General features: G+C 45.1%; 1 pseudogene; it reads right to left on the reverse strand.

Moving 5' to 3' along the window:
• Window positions 1–18,355: 18,355 nt before the first annotated feature.
• LOC136643390 (5S ribosomal RNA) lies at window positions 18,356–18,472 on the reverse strand (annotated as a pseudogene).
• Window positions 18,473–25,874: the final 7,402 nt, after the last annotated feature.

Below are 25,874 nucleotides of genomic sequence, written 5' to 3' on the forward strand. Positions count from 1 at the left end.
GCCTTTGTGTCACAGTCAGGAGACATATGTCCTATTAGACCCTCATAATATCAGAAAGATAAAATAAAGCTTTAAAAAATATCCCTGGCATAGACTTGATTTTTGTACTCTAAGCACTGGCCAATGTCAATATATCTTTTTTGTTCCAGGGCAGGAGGTCTGGTCTAGAGGGTAGAGCCTCCGTCTGCCTGAAGATAACATCCACAAGGTCGCCAGTTCGAGGCCACCGGCACTGTGCGACCTTGGAGCAGCTGACAAACTGAAGCCGAGCTATTCCATCTGCTCTGAGCGTGGGAGGATGGAGGCCAGAATGTGAAGCCAGATCGGAATGAAACACCTTGAATGTAGTCGTTCTTGAAAGAAAGAACCTTCTTTGAAATTGTAAAAATCCCTATTTAATAGGGATTTAATAAAGCCTGCCTATGTAAACCGCCTTGAATAAAGTCTTGAATAAAGACCAAGAAAGGCGGTATATAAATACCTGTTGTTATTATTATTATTATTATTATTATTATTATTATTATTATTATTATTATTATTATTATTATTATTTCTTATACCTGTTTTAAAAGTGAAATAAACCAATGACAACAGTTTAGTCACTTCCCGCAGGGTGACCAGATTTGATTTAATTCCTTTTCTAGGTTTTAGAATCATCTGGTTTCATAAATGTGTTTCCCAAGGTATACAGATAATTTAGTGCCCCATTTTATTACTTGTTTTAAAAGGACCATAAACCAAGTCCTGAAGATTACCACTAGGGTGAATTAAGCAGTAGGACAAAGCCAGCTGTAAACCATTCTGCGATTGGAAGGTGAGTAAAACTTACAGAGCAGAAGGGGTTTTGCATAGCAGAATTATTGTGATTGGCCGAGCCAACCAATGGTACTGAAACCATTTCTTTTGGCATGACATTTGTTTTTACAAGCTCCCCACAAACAATAAAAACACACCATCGATTTTATGGTTCTGTCACTATCTCTCCGTGCCAATCACCATTTGACCAATGAACTATCCTTAGTTTTTCAGATGGCAGCTTCTGTTGATCGCACACTGCGGCTGTTAATTTGGCCATTAATTTAACGGTGGATAGATGCTGCAGCATTGATTATCCAGTAGAATCAATGGAGGGAAGGGGGCCAGATGCAGCAGCACTGAAAGGAAAGAGCCTTCCTTTGGGACAATTTAATTAACCAACTTGGATTCTATGTCTATGTCAGCCAGTGCAATTTGTCCCCAAGGAGTCATACAGGAGCTGTCAGCAAAAACTTTTCTTTGGGGAATAGTTATTACAGCAAGGAGTAACTTAACTTAATTAACACGGAAAACTCCCCTATTTATGCTTTTGCCCTTTAAAAAGATACTTTCTCCATTTCCTCTCCTTAAAGCAAATGCATATCATCCTTTACAGAAGTGGGAAGATGTCATCTTTAAAAAACGTCCTGAGAGATGAACAGGCCAGCCTTAGTTAGGATTTCAGGACAAGCAGCGGATCTCCCATAGGAAGAATGGGGCAAAAGCCCCAGGCACCGAGCTTGCGCTACTCCAGGACCACGCAGGAAGCCCCAACGAGGCTTAAGTTTAAGACCAAGGGGAAGCCTCAGACGGCTTCTCCTGTCAGTCCGGAAGTTGTGCAAGGCTCCAAGGCGATCCATGTGAGTGGGGGGATGGTTTCACATGGGGGGGCATGGCTTCATGGCGCTTTGCCCCAGGGGAGGTCCACCACTGTTAGGACTGTGATTGCATGCACTGGCATGCAGAGGCATTAACAAAAGCAGAATTGTGTTTCGTTGTTGTAAAATGGCTGCAAACGATGGGCATTTTGCCTACTACTGTGGAAGGCAGTGACTCTGCAGCCTTGCCTCCTCTGTGCTCACTGATGCCAGTCAGCCACTGGTGGGGATAAGGGTGAGGAGTTGGTGGACCAGGGTGAGGATAGGGGCCTTGGGGTGTGTGACATGAACAGGTGGTGGGGAGGTATCCTGACCACATTCTCACTATTCACCGAGGCATGCCTCCTCTGGTCTTCTCGAACCTGCACCAGCAAAATAGTGGTATGTTGAAAAGTGGTATGTAAGTATTCATAAAAATATATAAGAATAAGTAGTAGTAGTAGTAGTAGTAGTCAGCATAGATCCAAGTAGACCCATTACAGGCCATGAAGGTATGGAGTGGCATGTTAAAAAATCTTTTACTTACCTCTCCACCACCTAGCATGGTCTCCAGCTGCATTCAGGATGCAGTGGAGCCTGTGCTGGGGTTGCTGTACCTATCCAACTTTCCAGTGCTGATGCAGCTGTGCCAAAGGGGTGTGTACTATGTTCTCAGAGGAGGGAGGCAGTCATGGAGGCCTTCTCAAGGTACCTTGGGGCTACACTGCAGCTAGATTGATACTGAAGAGTTGGATAGGACAAGTAGGATGGAGTCCTGGCAACCACCATCTCAGGGCTATATAAACCATTTTCTTCCATAGCACATATACACAATCAAATTAAGAGTACACCTCTTCTATACACCTCTTCAGCGTACTGAATCTGAATTGAGCAGAGATGTAAATACTTCGGAGGAAAAATTACAGATACTTGGTTGGGCCACTAAGGGCACAATCCTAACCAGGTCTACTCAGAAGTAAGTCCTATTTTGTTCAATGGGGCTTACTCTTAGGAAAGTGTGGTTAGGATTACAACCTAATTCCCCTTTTCTTCCTAAAAGAACACCTTTAACTATGGTATGAACAAGATAAAGAAGAGACTTAACATAAGGTTTATGTGACTTGCCATAAAGTGGGGACTTTCATAAGGTTTAGCATAGGGCACTGCAAGCCCCCATTCAGCAGGGACTAGGCATCATATCATCAATGATTGAGGATATAATTTTAAAAGTAGGTAGAGCTTCCCAGAACTCATAGCAGCATAGCAGCATGCTGAATGGGTAAGGTCAGGAGTGAGTCACAGAAGTTACAGTACTAGCCTAGGCAACTCCGAAGTATTTACATCTCTGCTCAATTCAGATTGAAGAAGACAAGAACAACACAATACCCCCACTTGAACACCACCAACTGGAAGACAGAACGACAAAGAGACAAATAGTTTCTCTACAACTCAGTGTTAGCCCATCCATTAGGCAAGGTGATATGGATTTCATCAACAGGAGACTGTTGGGAGGGTGAGAGGGCTGTGGATTGGGATTGGGGCACCTTCCAAACCAAGTCTGCAACCACAGCTGCCTTCTTCCAGCCCATTGCAAATCCAACCCACAATGGTCCACTTTCCGCCTGCTAAAAAGGAGCAGAAAGTGGATCACCCACTTCCATATCTTGCCCCAGGCATGGTTTCTTCAAACATGGAAGTGCATGACTTCTGGTTTGATTTACTGGGACTGCATGAACAACAGAGCTCTTTCATTTGGACAGTCCTTTTAAATCAAACCAGAAGTCCTGCTCGTCTGCAATTAAACCACACAAGGAGAGTGTTAAATGACTGAGTTAAGTGGCTGACCCAAGGCAGCACTGGGTGGCATTCCAGGTCATGCCACTGCTGCTACCTCTGTGTCTTGGAGGAGCAATGTCCTATTTGCCTGGTGTTGCTTGCCGCCCAAATCGCCATAGTCAATTGGAAACAGGAAGTACTTCTCCAACCGCATTGGGCTGCAACTCCTTGGGTAGGACAGTGTAAGGAACCTGTCCATTCAATGGGTCACCCAGTACAAGTGAACTGTTACTTTCATTATTTAAGATTGCCCTTTGCTTTTCTTCTTCTTCGTTTGTTTCTCCGGAAATATACATCTCTTACATGTATCACAAGAGCATACGATATATCTAGTGACTTATGAATAGTATCCAAACGTACACGGATTACTTTAAAAGTTCACTCCTCTTAAATATTTGCTGCTTACTGCTGCAAAATGTCATCTGAACAGCCAGGAAGCTGTTACTGTTCCAAATATTTCGGATCCAAGCCAGCAGGACACAATTCAAAGGGTCCTTTGGCCAACTTTGGGAATGGAGTAGAATTTGTGACCCAGAAGTAGCATATAAATGAGTGTTCAAATGCAGCTGTTCTTCATGGTGCTCTAATCTGACGCATGAAATGTTTTGTCATTTCAAGACATGTCGTTTGTTTGTCTTTACATTATTTCATGAAGCACATACGGAAACCGCTGGCAAAAATGCTCCGTGCTAGTTGTATCAGCTTTGTATAACACTGGAGCCTGGAAGGTTTCGTTTCAGTGTGTAACGTTCCATTCCAAGTTGTAGTTGTATCAGCTCGATGATACATTTGAAGCATGCTCTGTCTGGTGTGCTGTCCAAGAAACTATGGCCCAAAAGTATCTGGGCCTTGCACTGCCAGAACATGCACTCTCCGGCAGAGCAAGGTCCTTTGCAGTGGCACAAATGCCGGGACACCATCACGTGCTTTTGGGCCACTGGTGCAAATGGTCAGATGACATGGTATGCATGCCAATAGCTCCAGGAAGCCCTGCCAGTGTTGGTAAGTTAGCAGAAGGCATAGGGAGGAGGCGGTTTGGGGGCAATCTGGGTTGGGGAGGGGCAAGGCAGGGAGTAGGCTGGAGTGGATGGATCTCAGCAGCAAAGGCACACAAGTAGGAACTTATCCTGGTTTTTATGCCCACCTTCTTTCTTTCCTTGGGCTTCATTGCATCATCATCAATGGTGGGGGATAAGATTGGGCTGTTAGTTATGTATGTCATTTGACCAGGAGAAGGTTCTTTTGCGTGTTCAGGATCATAAATGAAATAAGCTGCATGTGCCAGACTCTCCTGTGGCTGTTGTTTCAGATACAGTCACTGGAAGGAAGCTTAAACTAAAATAAAATTGAAATTATGTTTGTAAGTTTATACAGGTTGGTTGGCAACCTTCAGTCTCGAAAGACTATGGTATAAGCTTACAGCACCCGGTATTCCCAGGCGGTCTCCCATCCAAGTACTAACCAGGCCTGACCCTGCTTAGCTTCCAAGATCAGTTGAGATCAGGTATGTGCAGGGTTCCCAGGCAGTCTCCCATCCAAGTACTAACCAGGCCTGACCCTGCTTAGCTTCCAAGATCAGTTGAGATCAGGTATGTGCAGGGTAACAGTTGCTGCCTCAATGCACTCAAAGTGGTGCACAGTTTAAAGTACTGACTTACAGTGAAACTGATACGGAACAAAAGGTGAAAGGGTGGGAAACAAACAAGAAAATAAGCAAATTCAAATACAATGGATACCATGACATTACATTTGGGGAGAGGAAGAGCTAGGCTGGTCCCAGATGGACTGATGGTTCACTCGTCCACCTCATCGATGTCAATCAGTGACGTGCAGTGAGATCCAGGCCAGGGGAGGCAACACACACTCACTCCCCCCTCTCTCCGCCTGAAGCTCAGTCTCTGCTCCCACTCCCCCACCTCCCACCCACTCCCCCACCCCCCGGAAATAAAGGTCAGTCTCAGGAACACACTCTCTCTCTCCCATCCCCTCAATAATTATTTTTTTCAAACTCACCTCTTCTTCCCGCACTTGGAGCTGGGGAGACCTCAGCACAGGTCTCCTAGGGCAACTAGAAAATGGCTACTCCAGGTGCTTCGGAGAGCCCCCGGGCCCACTGCTTTGAGAAAGATGGCCATGATTATTACTTTGATAGGTCCTGTTTTATTCCCTCCAAACAGCCCCACTGCAATCCTCTGGAAAGGCGCACATTAGTGTCAAGTGAGAAGTCATTTTACAGCTGTACCCCCCCCCCATTCATTATCTACCAAACTAAAAAACTGACAGTAGCTCATAAGCTTCAGTAATTTTTGGCTAGTTTAGGGCACAATCCAAACTGTGCCTTGGGCCGACGCAAGTCCCTTGCACCGGCCCAGGAGGGTCACAAACGTGCCATAAGGCATGTTTGCGCCTCCTTACAAGGAAACCACAATGGCACAAGGACATGCGCCGACACATGGAGGCTGAATCCAGCCTCCGTGGCAACTTTCCTGTCAAGTCTTGCATCAGCCCAAATGGGCTGACACAAGAGGAAAAGGTAGGCGGGGGAGGGGGGGAGGTGTTCCTGGGCAGGGAGAGGGCAGGCGGTGGGCAGCCAAGGGGGTGGGTAGGCAGGGAGTGAGAGGAGGGTTCTTACAGTACTAACACTATAAGGAGAGCCCTACTGGATCAGGCCAAAGGCCCATATAGTCCAGCTTCCTGTATCTCACAATGGCCCACTTTACCTTGGGAGTGCATAGGATTGGGTTCAAAAAGGCAACTTGCATGTTATATATCATTGGAAAGGTAATTTGATGCAGAATGCAATGAAACAAACTGCATTGGAATATCTTTATTATATCAAAAGTTATGGCCAATTAACCGGAAAATGAAAACACAACTGCCGTATGAAACAAAAAGTGGATTTACTTAACTCCGAACTGACCTATGAGACTGATTGTTCTGAGTGCCAGTGAGCTGTTATTATGAAACAGCATGGAACCAATAACTTTTTATTTATTTACTTAATTAAATTTGATTTTGTCATGTGGGGGGGGGGGGGGCTACAAAATCTTATTTGACCCCAGGTAGTAGATAGATGCCTTAGCTATGCCACTGACTGGGGGGAGGCAGCAGAGCAAGTGTGTAGTGAGTGCTGGGGGGAGGAGGTGCATTCTTCCCAATTTTCACTTTTTAAAAAGCCTGGGTGTGATGTCACTCCCAGTTGTGACATCACTTCTGGGGCAACATTTTGAGCTTGGCATTGGGCTACATAATCATTAGCTACGCCACTGTCGCCAGACTCCCTGTCTGAATTTAGCAGACTATGTTGGAACTGAGTCAGGGCCCAATCCTGTCCAACTTTCCAGCACTGATGCAGCCACAATGCAGCCCCCAGATAAGGCAACAAATGTTTTCATAACTTGAGGAAGCCTCTGTGACTGCAGTGCTTGCCCCATTGGCATGTCTGCACCGACACTAGAAAATTGGGTAAAATTGAGCCCTCAGACCATTAGTCCATCTAGACCAGGGATGTCAAACTCATTTCATACAGTGGGTCAAAAAGCATTCATAGCACCTTCTGAGGGCTGAAAGTGATGTCATTAACTTGGGCAGAAGGTCTGGTCTAGAGGGTAGAGCTTCCGTTAGCCTGAAGATAACATCAGAAGGTTGCCAGTTCGAGGACACCGGCAGTTCCCTGAACGGCTGAGAATGGCGAGACCTTGAAGCAGCTGACAAGCCCAGTTGAGTAATTCCACCTGCTCTTGGTGTGAGCAAGAAGCCTCTTGGCTGCCCTCCATGTGAGAGATGGAGCTGCTTGTCAGCCTGCGTGGGAGAACTGGAGGCCAGAAGTGAGACCAAACCAGGAAGATCCATCTGAAATGCTGTTGGTTCTTGAAAGAGAGAACCTCTATGATTGTAAAAATTCCCTTGAGGGATTTAGAAACGCCTGCCTACGTAAGCCGCCTTGAATAAAGTCAGAGGAGTAATTCGATGACCAGAAAGGTGGTATATAAATACTTTGTTGTTGTTGTTGTTGTTGTTGTTGTTGTTGTTAAGAAGGAAGTGATGTCATTAAGCAGGTCATGACCAAAAATAAGCACTTTTACATCACTTAGGAACTCCTTAGCTCCGAATAATAGAAGAGAAAATACGCAAATCATGATATTTTCCAGAAATAGGAGAGCCCAATTATCATGCGGGCAGTGACATCTCAGCACAGCTCAGCAGCTGGGAACAGCTGGTGGTGGCGCTGCAAGAGCCCAAGGGTCAGATAAAGAGCTTCTGCAGGCTGCATCCAGTCCCCAGGCCTTCTGTTTCTAAAGAGATCATGACAGTGTACACTGACTGGCAATAGCCCACCATGGTCCCAGGCAGAACTCTTTTCCAGCTCTATTGCCTGTCAGTGTTTTAGGTGGATACAACAGGAACTGACTAAAGAACCTTCTGCGCATGAAGCATGTGTGTATGCTGAGCTATGGTCCCTTATTATATAGAGCACAGGCTGATGCAAGGGTAGAAGAAAAAGCCAGGCAATTTAATCCTTTGCCTTTCCTGCTGTCTACACCAAACCTGATTGGGGTACCATGAATGAGTTGTTCACAACTGGTGTAATCATGAAATTCATGTACTCAGGTAGTGGGCAACCACAAGTATTAGTTCATTGGGGAACCCAATTAGTTCATTGGCCAACCTTACACTGGACAAAATTAATTTACAAGTGAGTCTTACGTGGCATGGAAATTTCACATTTTTGACATGTGCTGTTACAGCTTTAGTTACCACTAGAAGCATGTTGTGACCAGTAGTGTAAAGAAGGGTATGCTTTGATTTCTCATAAGCTGTAGCGTAGCCAGTGGCATCACTAGGGGGGTGCGGGCTGCACTGGGTGACACACGGGGGGGGGGGAAACACCACTATTGGTCAACATTTTTAAAAGATTGATATTTTTAATATCTTGTTATGTATCATTTCATGCATCGTGTCATGAAGAATGCAATGAAACAAACCCTGCTGAAATATCTCTATTATATCAAAACTTACAGCCAAAAAACCAGTGGGGTGGGGCAATGGTACATCACCACGCCCACTACCTGGGGCGTTGTCCCGCCCACTGCAAGGGGGTGAAGCGCTGGCCTCCTGCACTGGGTGAAGCAAACCCTAGTGACGCTACTGAGTGTAGCTAGACAGGGAGGGGAAATGGTAAGTACTGCATGCGCTGCAATTCTTTGTGTAGCAGTTCCTCCCACTTTGGCTTTGGAGCCATTGTGGGCAGTGACAGCAATGTGCAGGAGGTGCCATTTGGTTATGGTTCAATGCACCTTGCTTTTCATGAAATAGCCTCCCAATGTGAGGCTGTATCTGTTTGCATGTCTCTTAACTTACAGGTATAATGTATCACAATGAAAATATGTTATGTTGCAGTCCCATGCCTTTTTCTGAACAAACTATCACATTTAAATTTTAACTTGGCCTCAACTAGCTCCTGGCTCCATGAACAGAGCAGGAACTGCAGGTGGTTCCCAGCAATTTCCTACTGGTTTCCACCAGTGTCCCTCTCTAAGAGGGCTGAGGACCACCAGGGATCATGGAATGAACCAACCTCCTTCTGTTTACACAGTTATCCCCACACACAATGAAACACTTCTGGTTTAACAGAAACATAAATTTCCAGTTTTGTTCCTCTTCTTATAATCAACTCTGCCCTTGATTTTTCTTTTTCTAAAGCAGTGTTAATGCATTGTTGCATTTGATGATCTTTCACACTTTGATGTGCAAAAATCAGACTATTTCAGAGAAGATAATAATTGGATGAGGATGTTTCTCCACTTCTCTGACAGTTGATGACAAAGCACAACTTCAGCTTCCTTCATTTTCATTTTATGCTCTCTCTCTCTCTCTCTCTCTCTCTCTCTCTCTCTCTCTATTTCTTTTCTCTCATCTCATTGCAGACACGCCGGGTGAAAGAATGGGGTGGCCCACTGCAGAATGTTTTGAGGCTTGCATTCTATGTAGCTTCTCATATTGAAAATCCCTCTGATGATTTCTATTAAAAAGAATTTAAAGCTGTGATCTGAATCGCATTTAGTTCAAAGGACGTCACACTGAAATATTGGGACTTAACTTTAAATAAAAGTAATGCAAGTGAGTAAAGTACAGTATGTCTTTGGGATTGGGTTTTTTAAATCAAAAACAAAAACAAAAAGTTCTTTCCTGCACAAGGATGCTACTTGGATGCATGTTAGATGTGGGTGAGATCCTCGTATACAAACCAAACATATGCTTGCAAGATACATATGACTGACTGTGATGCCTCTATGATACAGAAACCACAAACCAGACATCTGTCTTCTATAGCAAGGATAGGTCTACAGTTGTCAGCAGCGGAACAGAATTCATACTTTGGCTCTGCCAGATGAATGCTGAGAACTGAGAAAGGTCTCTATTTGCTAGCTCAAATCCTCCACTAGCCTGCCATTGCTTTAAAAAGCAACAACAAAGCACTCACGAATCATGATGTGTAGTTTCTTATCCAAAATAGCCGATTGGGAACTCATGAGTGCAAGTTTTTGTCTCTACAACTAGCCCTTGTCTCCCCTCACCAATGCCCCCTGCAGGTTCATATTGAAGACAAAGACAACGTGAAGGGGGCAGCACCTTAGCTTCTTCAATCCATCTTCAGCAACGCAAGATTGTTAGATTCTTCTTCCTCTTTATGTCTTTATTGAAGGATGCATAAGAGCTATCCGTCACACAGTATAGGAAATGACAGCAAGGGAGCACTCAGTCTCTTGATGAAGACACCCATTATATTTTCCTCTACTCGACACTTGGTTATAATAGCCCATGCAGGAGTGGTCCAGTCCGAAAAACAGTCCTTCAGGATGTGATGGTCCTCTAAACTCAGAAAGTCAATGACCTGGTTCAACTCATGCTGCAAAACAGATTATCATGTCTCTATAATACCTGATACATATCTACCTTGTACAGCTGGTCGCCACCACCAAGGAACAAATTATTCTTATTTAAAATATTTATATCCCTTCTTTCTCCTCCTCCACTGGAAGGAGCCCAAGGCAGCTTACAATATCTTTTTTTCCTTCTTAAGGAAACTCCACTCCCCTGGTAAGCTCATTCTCCTACAGTGTAATCCTATATGTGTTTACTCAGAATCCAATTCACACATTCCCCCTCCAAGCTGGCACAAGTTCCTTAAAGCATGTTCACAGCTACTCGGGAGCAGGCTAGGCCAGTGCAAGGAACACTGGTTGCACGGACCTGGCTGCTTACCGCTTATAGCCAGGCCATACTGGATGGTTATGGTTGGCAACCTTCAGGCTCGAAAGACTATGGTATAAGCCTACAGCACCCGGTATTCCCAGGCGGTCTCCCATCCAAGTACTAACCAGGCCTGACCCTGCTTAGCTTCCAAGATCAGACGAGATTGGGCATCTGCAGTGCTGGATGGAGTGTCACGTTTATGACAGCCACGGGGACCCTACACTGCTGGAACACTAGTGTAAGGCAGGGGTGTCAAACTTGTTTTATACAGAGGACCGAAGTTAGCATTCAGGGCACCTGCTGAGGGCCGGAAGTGATGTCATTAAGCAGAAAGTGACATCATTAAGCAGCTGATGGCCAGAAATCAGCACTTTGTTCTCACGAAAAAACTCATTAACTGCAAATGACAGAAGAGAAAATACACAAATCTTGATCATATTTCAAGATATGGGGTGCCCAATTTTCATGTAGGCTGCTTTTCAGCAGTAACACCTCAGCACTACTCAGCAGCTGAGAGCCTGAGGGCCAGATAAAAAGCTTCCGGGGGCCGCATCGGCCCCCAGGCCTTATGTTTGACACTCCTGGTGTAAGAATTGGGCCATTATTTTAAGAAATAGGAGATGTCAATAATCAATACCAAATGTCTTCCATAGAGACAACTTGGAGATGGTGCATCTTGCTTGTTCCTGCTCTCAGGATGTGATACAGGTTAAATACAACAGGTCGTGCTTCATGTTCAGGAGTGCCAGTGAAATTGCTTGAATCAGTGCAGTGAATTGTACTCCATAGTCTTCTGTACTTCCCCCAAAGCTCTCTTTCTTCCTTGCTTGTTCTCCGTCCTGCTGTTTTTGGTGCTGCTTCACTTCTCTCCCTTCATTAAAACAGCAACTTGCTCTATAGGAAAGCGTACCTGGAATTAATCTTTTCCGGAATATGCTCCTTCTGTTTGTTAATTTAGCATGTTTATGCAATTGCTCCTGCTTGGATGTCTGCCTCATAGCCAAGACAGTAAAGAATGCTAGCCTGAAAATAGCCTCCTAATCCTTTCTCAGCAGTGTTTCTTGCACCATACACAAAACTTTAGGGAGGCACGCTCTTCGTCCATAGCAGGGATCCTTTCACCCTGGCACATGATGAAGCACTTTCTCAACTGGAACCAGAATCCACAGAGGAGTGGAGGTACTGGTGCAAAAAAGGAGATGAGACAAGAAGGATTCAAAGGAAATGGCCAGTTGCAGTATATGGATTAGAATCCAGAATGTGCTTACCTGGAAGTACAGGTTGGACCTCAAGTTGGTTCAGGACTCACAGGTTTGACAATGCGGGTGCCGACCCACAACTGGAGGGTCTCACCAAACCAAGTGAGTCACATCTAGGAGGTGTTCTGAGGCCACAGTTGCCCTCCCCCCGCCTCCAGGAGGCCTTCTGAGGCACACTTCTGAAGTGCCTCTCAGAAGCCTCCAGGAGGCCTTCTGAGGTGTGGGGAGGCCACATGCAGCCTCCCTACACCTCAGAACACCTCCGGACATGACCAGAAGACACTTCTGGTAGCATCTGGAGGTCCTCTGAGGACACCCTCCCTCTGCCACAGATATTAATATCTGCGGGTTTGGTGTCCATGGGGGTGTGTGTGTCTGGTAACAGATCCCCCACATATACCAAGGGCCAACCTGTAATTCCTATTGGTTTAGGACTGTGCTTTAGGGTGTACACTACCCTGTGTTCCTTGGAGGTAGGGTATAAACAGGTGAAAAAATGGATATCACTGGTGAAGAACAGATATAAACAGGTGAAAAATAAAGACTAAGGGCCCAATCCTAATTCCAGCACCAGTGCAGCCCTAAGAAGGACAAACATTCTCTTACCTTGAGGAGGCCCCATTGGCACAGCTGCAACAGTGAACATAAGAACATAAGAACAGCCCTGCTGGATCAGGCCATAGGCCTATCTAGTCCAGCCTCCCCCATCTCACAATGGCCCCTCACATGCCCCAGGGAGCACACAGAAAACAAGAGACCTGCATCCTGGTGCCCTCCCCCTCATCGGGCAGTCTGACATGGCCCACTTCTAAAATCAGGAGGTTGCACATACACATCATAGCTTGTAACCCGTAATGGATTTTTCCTCCAGAAATTTGTCCAACCCTTTTTTAAAGGCATCTAGGCCAGATGCAATCTCCACATCCTGTGGCAAGAAGTTCCACAGACCAACTACACACTGAGTAAAGAAATATTCTCTTTTGTCTGTCCTAACTCTCCCAAAACTCAATTTTAATGGCTGTCCCCTGGTTCTGGTGTTGTGTGAGCAGGAAAAGAGCATCTCTCTATCCACTCCATCCTTCCAGTGCATAATTTTGTAGTGCTGGAAAGTTGGATAGCATTGGGCCCTAAGACTCAGAGATGGGCAGATGTGGGTAATCACTCTGCTCGAATCTATAGCATATGCCCACAGCCATCTACCACCCAGTGGACATGTGTTTCCCACATGATTAAAGAACATGCGCAGCAGAGAATACTAATTTTTTGGCAATATGGGTCTAATTTTGACGGTATAAAAGCACACTTACATAACAGTCACGCTATAATTAGTACTAATCTCTGTAACACTTTCAACGTCTAGAGGTCTTTTCAGTCAATGCCAACTTATCCTAACAATAAGCTGGCAGGAAAGATCATGACACTTCCTGGTCTACAGATGGGAAATGGAAGCAGAGAGAGAGAGAGAGAGAGAGAGAGAGAGAGAGAGAGAGAGAGAGAGAGAGAGCGCAGTGCCTAAAGCCACCAATTGAGCTTCATCTAAACAGTATTAAATAGGCCTTATTTGGATGAGATGTCCTTGAATGGAGAAGCAGGAACACTGGAGGTGGGACAGACATGTTAGGTTGGTGGGCACGCATAAGCTCCCTTCCACTGGATGGGCTGCAAAAATATTGTCCATTCTGGCCCATACTGACAGTGGGCAGGCTGTTGAAGCCAAGTGGCTTTGAGGTTCTATTTCTCATGTCTGAAGATTTGCAGAGATGGTTGTGCTCAGTGAGCTTCCATTTTTGGAGGCGCAAAGAAAAGCAGCAAGACTGAAGACGGTTCCTGTTGTGGTTCACCCTCTTTAGAATTCCCTTCCTATGCCTGACTAGCCTTCATTTTATCAGTTGGAAGGCTTTTTTTTAATAAGAGTCTTATTTAGGAAAGCCTTCAGAATTATGGAAGGGTGAATGGGCTGCTTTCAGGGTTTGCGGCTTATGTGGGGCTTTTAGCTATTATTCTTTTAAATTGGGTTTATATAGTTTTGCTGATGTATGTCTTAAGTGTCTGTGAGAGGCTAACTAGGCTGGTTTGAATGGTGCAGTGTTTCTCAAACTGTGGGTCAAGACCCACTAGGTGGGTCCCGAACCAATTTCAGGTGGGTCCCCATTCATTTCAATATTTTATTTTTAATATATTAGACTTGATGCTATCAAGGTATGTGACTGCATTTGGGAAAATGTTACAGATCTGTACTTTTAACAGGCTACTCTGTATATGCTTTTAAAAATGATCGTCAGTGAGGCTTACTCCTGGGTATGTGCTGGTAGGATTGCAGCTGAGGATTGTTAAAAATTTTCCTGCTTGATGATGTCACTTCTGGCCATGACATAACTCCTGTTGGGTCATGACAGATTGTCATTCTAAAAAGTGGGTCCCAGTGCTGAAAGTGTGAGAACCACTGGAATAGTGTATTCATTTTTAAGTAAAGACAGTTTTTAAAAATAAATGTGATATCTCTAAAAGGCTGCAATCCTAACCACACTTTCCTGAGAGCAAGTCCCATTGAACAAAATAGAACTTACTTCTGAGTAGACCTGGTTAGGATTGTGCCCTTCGATGGTATCTACATTTTTGAGCTATGAAAACGTGCTGTTGGAACAGGGAAAGCCTATGTTGAGTCTGGTTTATCCCTTAGAAAACAGAGATAAATTAGGAATGGGACTCAGTTTATCCCCAACAGCGGCATTTAACGTAGCAAGGGGCCCTCTGCAACTGATGCCAATTAAAGTATCAACTGGAGTGTTGTTCAGTATGGCCTTCTGCCATTTGGTCTATCTAGCGATGCTTCCTGGAACAGCAGTTTTGAAGTTAACATGGCCAGGGGACAGCTGCCTGCTTGTAGGAACATGGGGGAGGAGGAAACCATGAAGGAAGTTAATCTGACAATGGTCAGTCACTGAAGTTTTCATCCATATTACCAGTTGTTCCCAGTACTGCAAAGTGGAATCACTAGCTTAGTATTGCCGCGCAACTGTGTCAGGCCGCTCAAGCCGGGAGCGTGAGCAAAAGAAAGCCCGATCAAAGGGGACCTCTAGAGATGCTGAGGTCTGTTCTTTGAGGCTTTACCCAGCATAGTCGGTGGTGGCGCCCTTTGCTGATCCCCAGCAGAATGCAAGCTCTGCTGCTTTAATTGATGAGGCAAGAAGAACAGAAAAGGTTCATGAAAGAAAGCCCTGTGGAAGGGGGGAACATAGGAACATGGGGGGGGGCAAGCCACCCTAGATTCATTTTTTGCTGGTTTGTTTCAAGCTTTGCATTAGATAAGGTAAGTGATTGAAGCTGGCAGTCAGACATCAATATGCCTTCAGGCCAAGTGTGCAGAATTTCTCAGGCTTCTTAGGGATGCTTCTCTTCCATCTCCTGGGTCTTTTCCTTGTACCTATTCTGGTTTGCTGACAGGGGTGCCTCTGCTGTTGCAGCCACCACTTCCTCTGTCTGCCGTGAGCATGATGGGGCCATCATAAGTGTGGTGAAATGAAACTTGGGAAGAACAAGGTGATGTCCCTAGAATCCACTTTGTGACAAAGCTGGTGGAGAACAGAGTACCTTATTTCTACAATGTCCCTTATGAAGACCCACTGGCATAGCTAGAGGGGGGGCGGTGCACTAAGTTTTGCAGAGAGCCTCTCTGCAGTGTGCAAGCAGCTCCTCCCCATCCCCTTCAGAGCCATTCCACGCTGCAGGGAGGCTCCCTGCAAAACTTAGTGTGCCGCCCCCCCCCCTAGCTATACCAGTGCGAAGACCTTAATCAAAATGCATTGGGCAGAATGAAGTGATACCTTGTGTCCTTTTGAGATTTTTCCTCCTTCCTGGCTCCAGAGCAGGGTCAACACTGTCCAGTCCACTGCATATGGCTCCAACCAGGTTAGGCATATTTCATGGGTGGCAGAAGTGGGAGCGACAGGTTTATAATGTAGAGCTCCCCCCCCCCAAAAAAAAAACTGACACCAGACCTTCTCTCCATCCCTTTCTAGCACTGCACCAACCAAAAAGCAAGACTTTAGCAGTGCAAAACTCCTTTCCTCCTGGTAGGGTTGCAGCATTGGTATAGGACAGGGGTGCTCACACTTTTTTGGCTCGAGAGCTACTTTGAAACCCAGCAAGGCCCGGAGATCTACCAGAGTTTTTTTTACAATGTTCGCGCCATCATAACATATAACATTTATGTGTACAATGTATGTTGGTGTACCTTGAGCCCCGCTGAGTATAACAGGACTTACTCCTGAGTAGACATGCCTAGGATTAGGCTGTGAGGCTGCAATCCTAGCCACACTTACCTGGGAGTAAGCCCCATTGAGTACAATGGGCCTTACTCCCGGCGTTTCCTCCCAGAGGCACCTGAAGGGGGGGGTCGGCACTCCGCGATCTACTCATTTTGCCTCACGATCTACCGGTAGATCGCGATCCACCTATTGAGCACCCCTGATGTATAGGGTGAACTGCCTTTTTGGATCAAGACAACACGTTCAGCTTTTCATATCCGAAGCTCTGGAAAAATGGAATGTCCATAGGGAGTGTTCTCAAGGAGCCACAATGTTTAATTTACTGAACAGTGAACTTCACTAGAGTTAGTGTTCATCTGAGACATTCAAACCAGACATCTGAGGATGCTGCATTAATAGTTGTTAAAAATGTGCTCCCTGGGGGACTGAAGTGGGCAGCAGGGACAAGATCTAGGGCAACCTTACCTTGAACAAACCTGAAAGGAGCTGACTGTTCAGCATCTGTGATTTATTATCCAGGATTATTTTACTTGTCTAGTTTAGGGGTGTCAATTAAGATCAACTCCTCTTTCTTTGTCCCTGTGGTTGAGGATAATGTAATGTCTGCTGACAGGCTGCTACAGCAATAAAAGAACAAGCTACTACATCAATCAAAGAATAAGAACCTCTTCTGTCCAACTGTGTATGAAGTTGCTGGAACAGGTCATCTGGAAGTTTGGAGTGAAATGTCATCAGTATGCTCTTGACATCCAACTCAATTTCCTTTCCTGCCCATTTCGGAGCAGCAGTTTCACCTCTTAATCTGACCCAGGGCCTGGTGGTGGGCAGCTGGATGTAAACAAACAAGCCAAAGTTTAATTTCAACAAGATGGAAGGAATTACCCTTGGGGATCTGGAGGAGATATAACTACCTGATAGTAGTTTGCAAAAGCTTATGCTGCAGTCAGGGTGCAATCCCCTAGAAATAAATCCCACTGAACTCAGTGAGATTTGCTTCGAAGAGCCCAATACTATACTTACCTCTCATTGGAGGAGCTCCTGTCCTGCTGGTGCTGACTGCTATAAAGCCCCATAAAAGGGGCTCTGGTAACATGCTACTCAGCGCACTGGTGGGAATGGTGGTGGAAAAACAAATGCCTGCCCACCCATGTTATCAGCTGTCCCACTGCTCACTAGAGCAGGTAAGTCGGCAGGAAAGATGGGAAGGGTGTGAGGAGAGTGGAAGAGGATGGGCAGAGGCAAAATGGGGCAGGAAGGGGCAGAGGATTGATGAATTGAGTTCAGGAAGGGGGTGGGTTTGGTGGCAGAGGTGGCCACTGAATCCTAAACCCCTTCCCAGACCAAATCCCGTGGTATAGGTCCATGTGGAACTGCACCAAATATTTAGCTAGCACTGGTCCAATTAGACCCCATGCACCACAGAGAATTACCCCCCCCCCCAGATAAGGGAATGATTTACTCAGAGGAGACCTCCACAATTTCCCCCCACTGCTGCTGCACCAGCAGGGGTGGGGAGAACTGATAGAATTGGGCTCTGAGTCAGTATATGTAAGATGCTTACATATGTAAGCATATGTAAGATATGTAAGTATATGTAAGATATGTAAGAAGTATATGTAAGCTAATATGTTTGATTAGCTTCAAATGTGCTAATCTTTATTGTGGTTCATGGCCCTCAGTCTCTGCATCTTTAGACTAAAATAGCAATTCTTTGGGAGTTTATTCCTGCTGTCAGAGTTATTGTTTACCCCGACTTGAGCAGGTTCACAGCTTGGAAGACATCCACAACCAAGTCTTGGGTATACGCTCACAGGTGGTTGTTTTGGTGAAAGCTGCTGCTCAATGATTTATTCATATCGTTCATTCATAATCTTATTCATTAGCTATCATCATTTCGGGGGGGGGGGGGGAAGGGAAGTTGGCAAACATCACCTCACCTTCATTCCCCCAGGGCTTGGCTATTATACTGGCTCCTTACACAGAGCTGATCTTTAGAAAAGAGTTCAGGGCTTTGTTGGTACCAAGTGCAGCAGCTCGCCTTCCAAATGGTTGGCAACCTTCAGTCTTGAAAGACTATGGTATAAGCCTACAGCACCCGGTATTCCCAGGCGGTCTCCCATCCAAGTACTAACCAAGCCTGACCCTGCTTAGCTTCCGAGAACAGATGAGATCGGGCATGTGCAGGGTAAGGGGTGCTGGATACTGGGGAACTATGAAGTTGCATCAGTAACATCATCTTGCAGGATGAATTCAATTCAAGCTACTAGTGCAGGGGTGTCAAACATAAGGCCCGGGGGGTGGGGGCGGATGCAGCCCACAGAAGCTTTTTATCCGGCCCTCAGGCTCTCAGCTGCTGAGCCATGCTGAGGTGTTACTGATAAAAGGGAAGCTCATTTGAAAATTGAGCTCTCCCATATCTTGAATATGATCAAGATATGTATATTTTCTCTTCTATCATTGGCAGCTAATGAGTTCCCAAGTGAGAAAAAGTGCTTATTCTTTATCATGACCAGTTTGACATCACTTCCTGCCTAATGACATCACTTTTTGCCCTCAGCAAGCAGCATGAATGCCATTTGGCCCTCTATGTGAAATGAGTTTGACATCCCTGTACTAATGCTTATCATCAAAGCTCGATCTCTTCTAGACTCAGGTCTTAATCCTAAGCTTGATTTACAACAGCAGAACTCACCTTCCACTATCATGAATGCAGCGGTACTGCTGTAAAGGGCATGCTGCTGCCAAATGCAAGGGATCAGGCAGTAGAAGCAGCCAGTGTGGCTCCCTGTGCACACCAACAGCCTACCAACAGGTAAGGAATGGAGTAGTGGGTGGATTTCGGGCAGAGAAAGGGCATGGAGGGTGGGCAGAGGGTAAGGAACAGGCTGGAGGTGGTAGATCTTGGCAGCAAATGCTCACACTGGAACCTATTCCCAATTTTTCAACCTGCCCCAGAGCCCAAGCCTATGCTTGCCTACTCAGAAGTAAGTCCCATTATAGTCAATGGAGCTTACTCCCAGGAAAGTGTGGATAGGATTCCACTACCCCATGCCCTTCCTCTTCTTGGACTGAAACCAGCAAAACAGCTGGCATGGGTTCAGCAAAACCTATAGGTGACTGGGCAGCCCTACCAGGAGATAAGTAAAGTTTTTTTTTTATGTGCCTTTTGCTGCTGTCTGATCACACACACACCCCCCACCATAGCCTGCATTGAGTACTCCAACAGTGTGGCTGAATGATGTAGGATAGGATTGGGCTCTTAGGGCCCAATCTTATCAACTTTTTGGCACTGATGTAACTATGCAAACGGGGCATGTACTGCATCTTGCAGTGGGAGGGGCAGTCCTCAAGATAAGGGAATGTTTGTTCCCTTACTTTGAGGCTGCATCACAGCTGCATAGGTGTTGGAAAACTGGGTAGGATTGGGTCCTTACTCTATCTCCAAAAAATGTCACCATTCAATTGATATAACCAGCCTGGTTTAGAGATACTTCTCACTTGTTCTTACCCCACCCTGACGTTTTGGAAAATAGCCAACCTTTTTTGGTTCTTACATTTATTTATACAGAACTTCAAGGATTAATAACCTTGAAATGGTAATTGTATTGTATTTTAAGAGGCAGTTTCTGTATCTTGTTACAATACGATTTTATTGGTTATTTTTAATGCTGTTTCTGAGGAAATGTTTTGTGAGCTGCCTTGGACACATTATGTGGGAAATTCGGTGTATAAATAAAAAAACCATATGTTGCAAAAGGGCTCAGAGGGTGTAGCAGAGGTTTGGCCCGGGGCAAGAATGGCTTTACATCATGGACCTCGAGAGAATGCAAGAGATCTGTAGAGCATCTGACTGATTTTCTGATCTAAGGAAGGATTTTATTAGACGTTTGTTCCTTTTTCCCCAAATCGTGGGAGGTTTAGGATAGGAGTGGTATAGCCAGATGAGTAACGTGGAGCCTTATGTACACATTTGTTCCCTGTTGCATATATGCAACATTGGGCAGCAACAGCTTAATAGTTCTGTTACCTTAGTGTAGCGAAGCATGACTTATCCCTCATGTTTAAGCAAGACATTATCAGCTCCTTTCCATTTTCCCCTTGGTTTCCACACTTTGAACTGAATGGTTATCCTGGAGGTGTTGGCAGCATTCGCACATCTGATACCCTCCTATGTGGTTGTTGTTTTTTAGTCCCTCACAATGGCTGCACTGTGGCTCACTTGTGTAATGCCGCAACAGGTGCTTTGTGCAGAGCTGACACTTTGCAGCTGGGATGAATCTGACTTATATTGGCCTGTTTTCTGTTCTTGTAAAAGGGCAAAACTCTATTTTGGCAGTTGGGGGGAAAACACACACACACACACACACACACACACACACACAGAGTCAATGGTTGACTTGCTCGTTGCCATGACAATGGGAACCTAACTCTTACTGCCCCACCATTGCCCAATCAACCTTAAAATACCTGCAAATGCTGTGGTGGGAACTGCTCAGGCTGCTTTTCTTGCAATGCCCATTTTAAGATGGGTTCAGTAGTCGAAATGCGCACTTTTGGCTTCCCACTAGAGGCACAGTGGGCCTTGATGATTTTAGCACCTTGTCAATGTGACGTGAGATGAAAAATCACTGGGCTAGAGTACCTGACCAACACCTCTTGCCAGCCTCTGCTTTCTGTTTGAACATAGAAAGCAGAGGCTGGCAAGAGGTGTTGGTCAGGTACTCTAGCCCAGTGATTTTTCATCTCACGTCACATTGACAAGGCGCTAAAACCATCAAGGCACATCAAGGCAATCTTCTGACAATTGAAAAGGTACATTGTATTGCCAGCAGGGGGCATGCAACCCACCCAATGGCCTTACTAATAAATGAACCTCCCCCAAGCTCCCGCAGCACACCTGTGAACATCCACAGTGGTTGACAATGGCTGCTCAAGTCCAACCAGGACAGAATTCTAGATGTTTCTACACAGGCAGTGCCCTTCATGAATGGGTTTCAGGCATTCAAACTGCCAGTTAGGTTTGGTTAACTCAGACTCTTCTGACCATTATCATAGTGCATCAAGACCTGCCTTTGGAACGGACTTCACTTTCGAGCATGAGGCTTGCTGGCGCGTAACCCGGCAAATCCAAACACGCTGCGATGTTCGCTGAAGCAGCAGAGACAGCACAGTGAATATCCCCACTCTCTCCCCAGTTCATGCTGTTCCTTTAAACTGTTTATAGATAACTGCAGCCAGTCCTTGGCTTCAGAGTACTCCTCAGCTCCGGCCTTCAAGGATTCCATCCAACTTTCGAAGAGAGGTCAGCTTGACTTCCCCAGTTTAGAAAGCAAGAGTGGAAGGGAGCACCAGGGAAGACCGAGGCACCATCATGCTGAAAAAAACATTTGCAAGTCAGGCCTCATGCCTCTTTCCTTTGCAAAACCAGCCTGCTCAAGAGCCTTGCCTGCTCCTCTGGTCCTCAATGCCCTTTCCAAGCAGTTACTTCAGATTTCCCATATTTTGCCACATGCATTCTTTGGTGGCAGTATCTGCAACCCGTCAGATGCCCCCTTTAAACAATACATGTTGTCCTGCTGCCCTTGGCAGTTCCCAGTCCCTAGCAGTGATCTCATCCTTATCCTCCCTATTGTTACACATCAAAATAATAAATGAATCCTTTGCTCCACATTTTTTTCTCCCCACACATTAGGCTAATACCTCAAAAGGAGATACTATATCAGGAGCTGTCTTGTACTAAGCCAGATAACTGGTCCATCTAGCCCAGTACTATCTGTTCTGACTCATCAGTCTCCAGATTGTTGGGCAGAATGTTTTCCAGTCCTGCTAGCTGAGATCTTTCAGCAGGAGATACCAAAGACTGAACTGATGGCCTTCTAAATGCAACGCATACATTAGCGCCAAGCTATGAATATTCACTCTAGGGAAGGCAGCACATTAACATGTGTCGTCATACACACCCAATCACAATCTTTCTCTCCAGTGAGTTTACAGATGATGTATTTGCAGCTGGGATAAGTATTGACTTACTCATATTTCTAGCCTATCTTTGTACCAAGAACTCAAGGCACTGAGTTTCCAGAAATCTACAATACAAAGTGTCCCTTAAAAGTCACTATAAAGTAAATGAATGCTGAAATGTCTCAGGGCCCAATCCTATCCAATTTTCCAGTGCCGGTGCAGTTGTGCCAATGGGGTGCACACTGCATCCTGTAGCGGGGAGGCACAAAAGCATCCACAAGGTATTGGAATATTTGTTCCCTTACCTCTGGGCTGCACTGAGGCTGCACGGATTCTGGAATGTTGGATAGGCTTGGGCTCTCAGTAGCTGGTTATCAGATAGCACAAATGGCAAAGTTTTAACTGTTCTACAATGGTTCTGAAAGATAGAATCATAGAGCTAAAAAGGAAGCTTTAAGGTCATCTATTCCAACCCCATGCATGTAGCAGGACCGCTGCTCTAGTCACTAAATTCATGACTGCTGTGCATGGAAAAAGTAGTCTACATTTGGACCAGTGCTAACCATTCTGGCGCAACACTCAAATGAAGCCCACCTGATTGCTGTAACACGACTCTAGGCAGTCACATCTGTAGCCCACTGCCCCAGCAAGCTTTGCACATGCATTTCCAGGCAAACCCAACTGCCTAGAGTGTTGTGTTACAGCAATCGAGTGGGTTTCTTTTGAGTATCATGCTGGAATGGTAAGCACTGCTCACAGTGTGGAGCGCTTCAACTTGGCACCGAATGCTGCCCGCAGGCCATAGTTTGATTAACGCTTTCCTAGAGCATTCCCAGCAGGAGCCTTTCGATCCTCTGCTTGAAGATGTCCAATGAGAAAGAATCCACTACCTCCCTTGGCAATCTGTTGAACTGCCCTTACCATCAAGAATTTCTTCCTGATGTCCAACCTGAAACACCTATCTTGCTGTTTGTACCCATTTGATCTAGTTCTTCACAGAGGCAGCTGAGGTCAGATTTGTCTCTTCTTCCAAATTAAATGCTTCAGGCTGCACACTTGCAGCCTATCCACACTTACCTGGGAGAAAGCCCCATTGACTATAATGGAACTTTGAGAAGGCATGCATAGGACTGGGCTCTCAGAGTACTATCATATCCCCTGTCAACCTTCTCTTCTCCAGGATAAACATACCTAAGCAACCTTGGGCTCCCTTAGCCCAGTGAAAATCTACGAAAATCTGTATACAATCAATGCAAGGAGGAAGGGATTGGAATTGTGGCACTGCTCCTGATCTCCACACATTGATGCTGTCCAGAGCCTGTGCACATACAAACTGTATATATATGGAGGCTCTGTCTATGCAATCTTTGCCCTGTATTTTTTTTTCAGAGTACAGATTTCACTGACAATATCTACATGTGGACAATTTGTGGACAATGTGCCTAAAGTATGAGTAAGACACAATGATCAGAAATGGGACCTTCCTCCACAGTCTCAAGTATCTTTCTCCCCTCTCCCTGCAGCACATTAATTTTACACCAATTCTAGTCGTCCTCACAGGATTCATGAATCTTCAGAAGAAAGGAATTCGGTTGCTACGGAGCAGGCCTAAGGATGTCTCACTCCTTCAATAAGAACAAGAATGAACCAGCACAGCCTTCTCAGGTGATCTTACATATGTGGCTGTGGGACACAAGAATATGATCCCTTTGATGTGATGGACACAAGCAGTTAAGGCATTGAGTTGGAGGAATCATAGAATGTGATTGCTAATCCTCCAAACTTTGTTGTGAAAGTAATAATGTTAGGGCTTTGGTGGCCTTAAATCTATAAAACACGATGAGACTCTCACATTTTATTTTTTTTAACACCCTGATGCTTTTATATCCAGGCTGAACTTTGCCAGTGATATCAAGATTTAAGGCAGTTGCTGAGATATACATGGCTACCCAAATGAGTATCACAGACTACTAGACAGTAAATAAAATATTAGATTCTGCCTTACAAAAACAGTCAGGGTGACCTGAGACCTTGTGATTGCTTCAAGCTATTATAGTCTGTGCTTATTCCATGTTGTAGCTCTCATGATATTGTTAAAAGCATCTGTGCCTTATGTGCAGTGCAGGCTTCAAAGCTCTCCACTTTATCATTTTCAAGGGCCAGATCCTTCATTCAAATCTTGTCATAGCAATTCAGACCTTTCCTTTCTCACTGGAAACCATCACTTCCCATCCAATCTTATCTGGACCTTGCACTTGCCAGAACTTTGCAGCAGTGCGAAAGCAGGGCAGCTATCGTGCACTTCCAGGTCATTGCCATAAACAGAGTCATGGGACATGCAGCAGTGGTTCCTGGAGGCTCTTCTGGTCTTGGAAGCAGTTGGAAGCAGGACAGGGAGCAGGAGGGCGGGGAAGATAAGGGGAAGGAGCGGCTCGATCCAGGGAATACCAGCATGCAACAGCATCCTATCTCCTTCTTTTTCAATTTGTCCCTCAGGTTTATACTAGCTATATGGTTGGCATAGGTCTGAGGAGACCCATAGGCCACCAGGAGACCTATAGTGAAGTAAAGGAAAAATATTTTTCCTTTCCTCTCCCAGGTCTCCTCATTGCCTCACCCCATTGGATGCAGCGTGCAGCCTGTTGGACCAGCTGCATCATCCCAAATGGCAGATAGGATCTGACTGTGAGCTTAAACAATAATAAAAATCCATCCTGCAAAGAATTTCTTTGTGAAAATAGGCTATGGGAAGGATACAAAATGATCAATTCATATTGATAATTTTTTTAATGACCTGCAAAATGACAACTCCTAGCAAGCAAATTAGATGTCCCACTTAGATGTCCCACTTGCCACTTGTGCAGTGGGGGAGGGGGAGCAAAAAGACGGCTTACGTGAGCATCATGGTTTATTTATGGGACGCAATAGCCTTTATGACAGTGGAAACCATATTCTCCCTAAGTGGAAGAGAATATTGTTCTTCCATAGCCCATCTCTGATGATGGATTTAAAAATATGTTCATCTATCGCAATCTAAACAAACCTTAGATCTCTGGAGATATTATTAGTTTCACCTGATTATTTTGTTTGCTCTACTTCCTTAAGCTATTTACAGATTTAAGCCATTGTTAATACGTGTCTTGAATGTGTGTATGTTTTTTTAATGCCTATTTATTTTTCATGTCCAAGACTGTATTATATCATTATTGTGGAACTGGAAATAAATAAGTGAAGTTTGTCTTGGCTTGACTTTTTACAACTCTGGCCAGTTCTCTCTCTCTCTCTCTCTCTCTCTCTCTCTCTCTCTCTCTCTCTCTCTCTCTCAGGATCCACTGATGCTACTATCAGCTTTTCTGCTTATGGTTCTGAAATATGTGGGGAAGACACTGCCGTTATACATGGGTCCTAACTTTCCAAGATAAAAATAATACTTAGCATATATAGGGCACTTTAGGATGTTTGAAAACATGATCTACACATGCAGGTGATTGAAGCCATGGTGGGAGTATGGACTGCACCACCTTAGATGGGATGGAGCACAAGCTGTACAGATATTTTCAAGGACCAGAACCTCTGCTCAAGTCTTTTGGCAATTTAGATACTGTCTATAGTCTTTCCCATTGTATACAACTACAGCATGT

The sequence above is a fragment of the Tiliqua scincoides genome, chromosome 2 (assembly GCF_035046505.1).
Source record: "Tiliqua scincoides isolate rTilSci1 chromosome 2, rTilSci1.hap2, whole genome shotgun sequence".
Lineage (NCBI taxonomy): Eukaryota > Metazoa > Chordata > Lepidosauria > Squamata > Scincidae > Tiliqua > Tiliqua scincoides.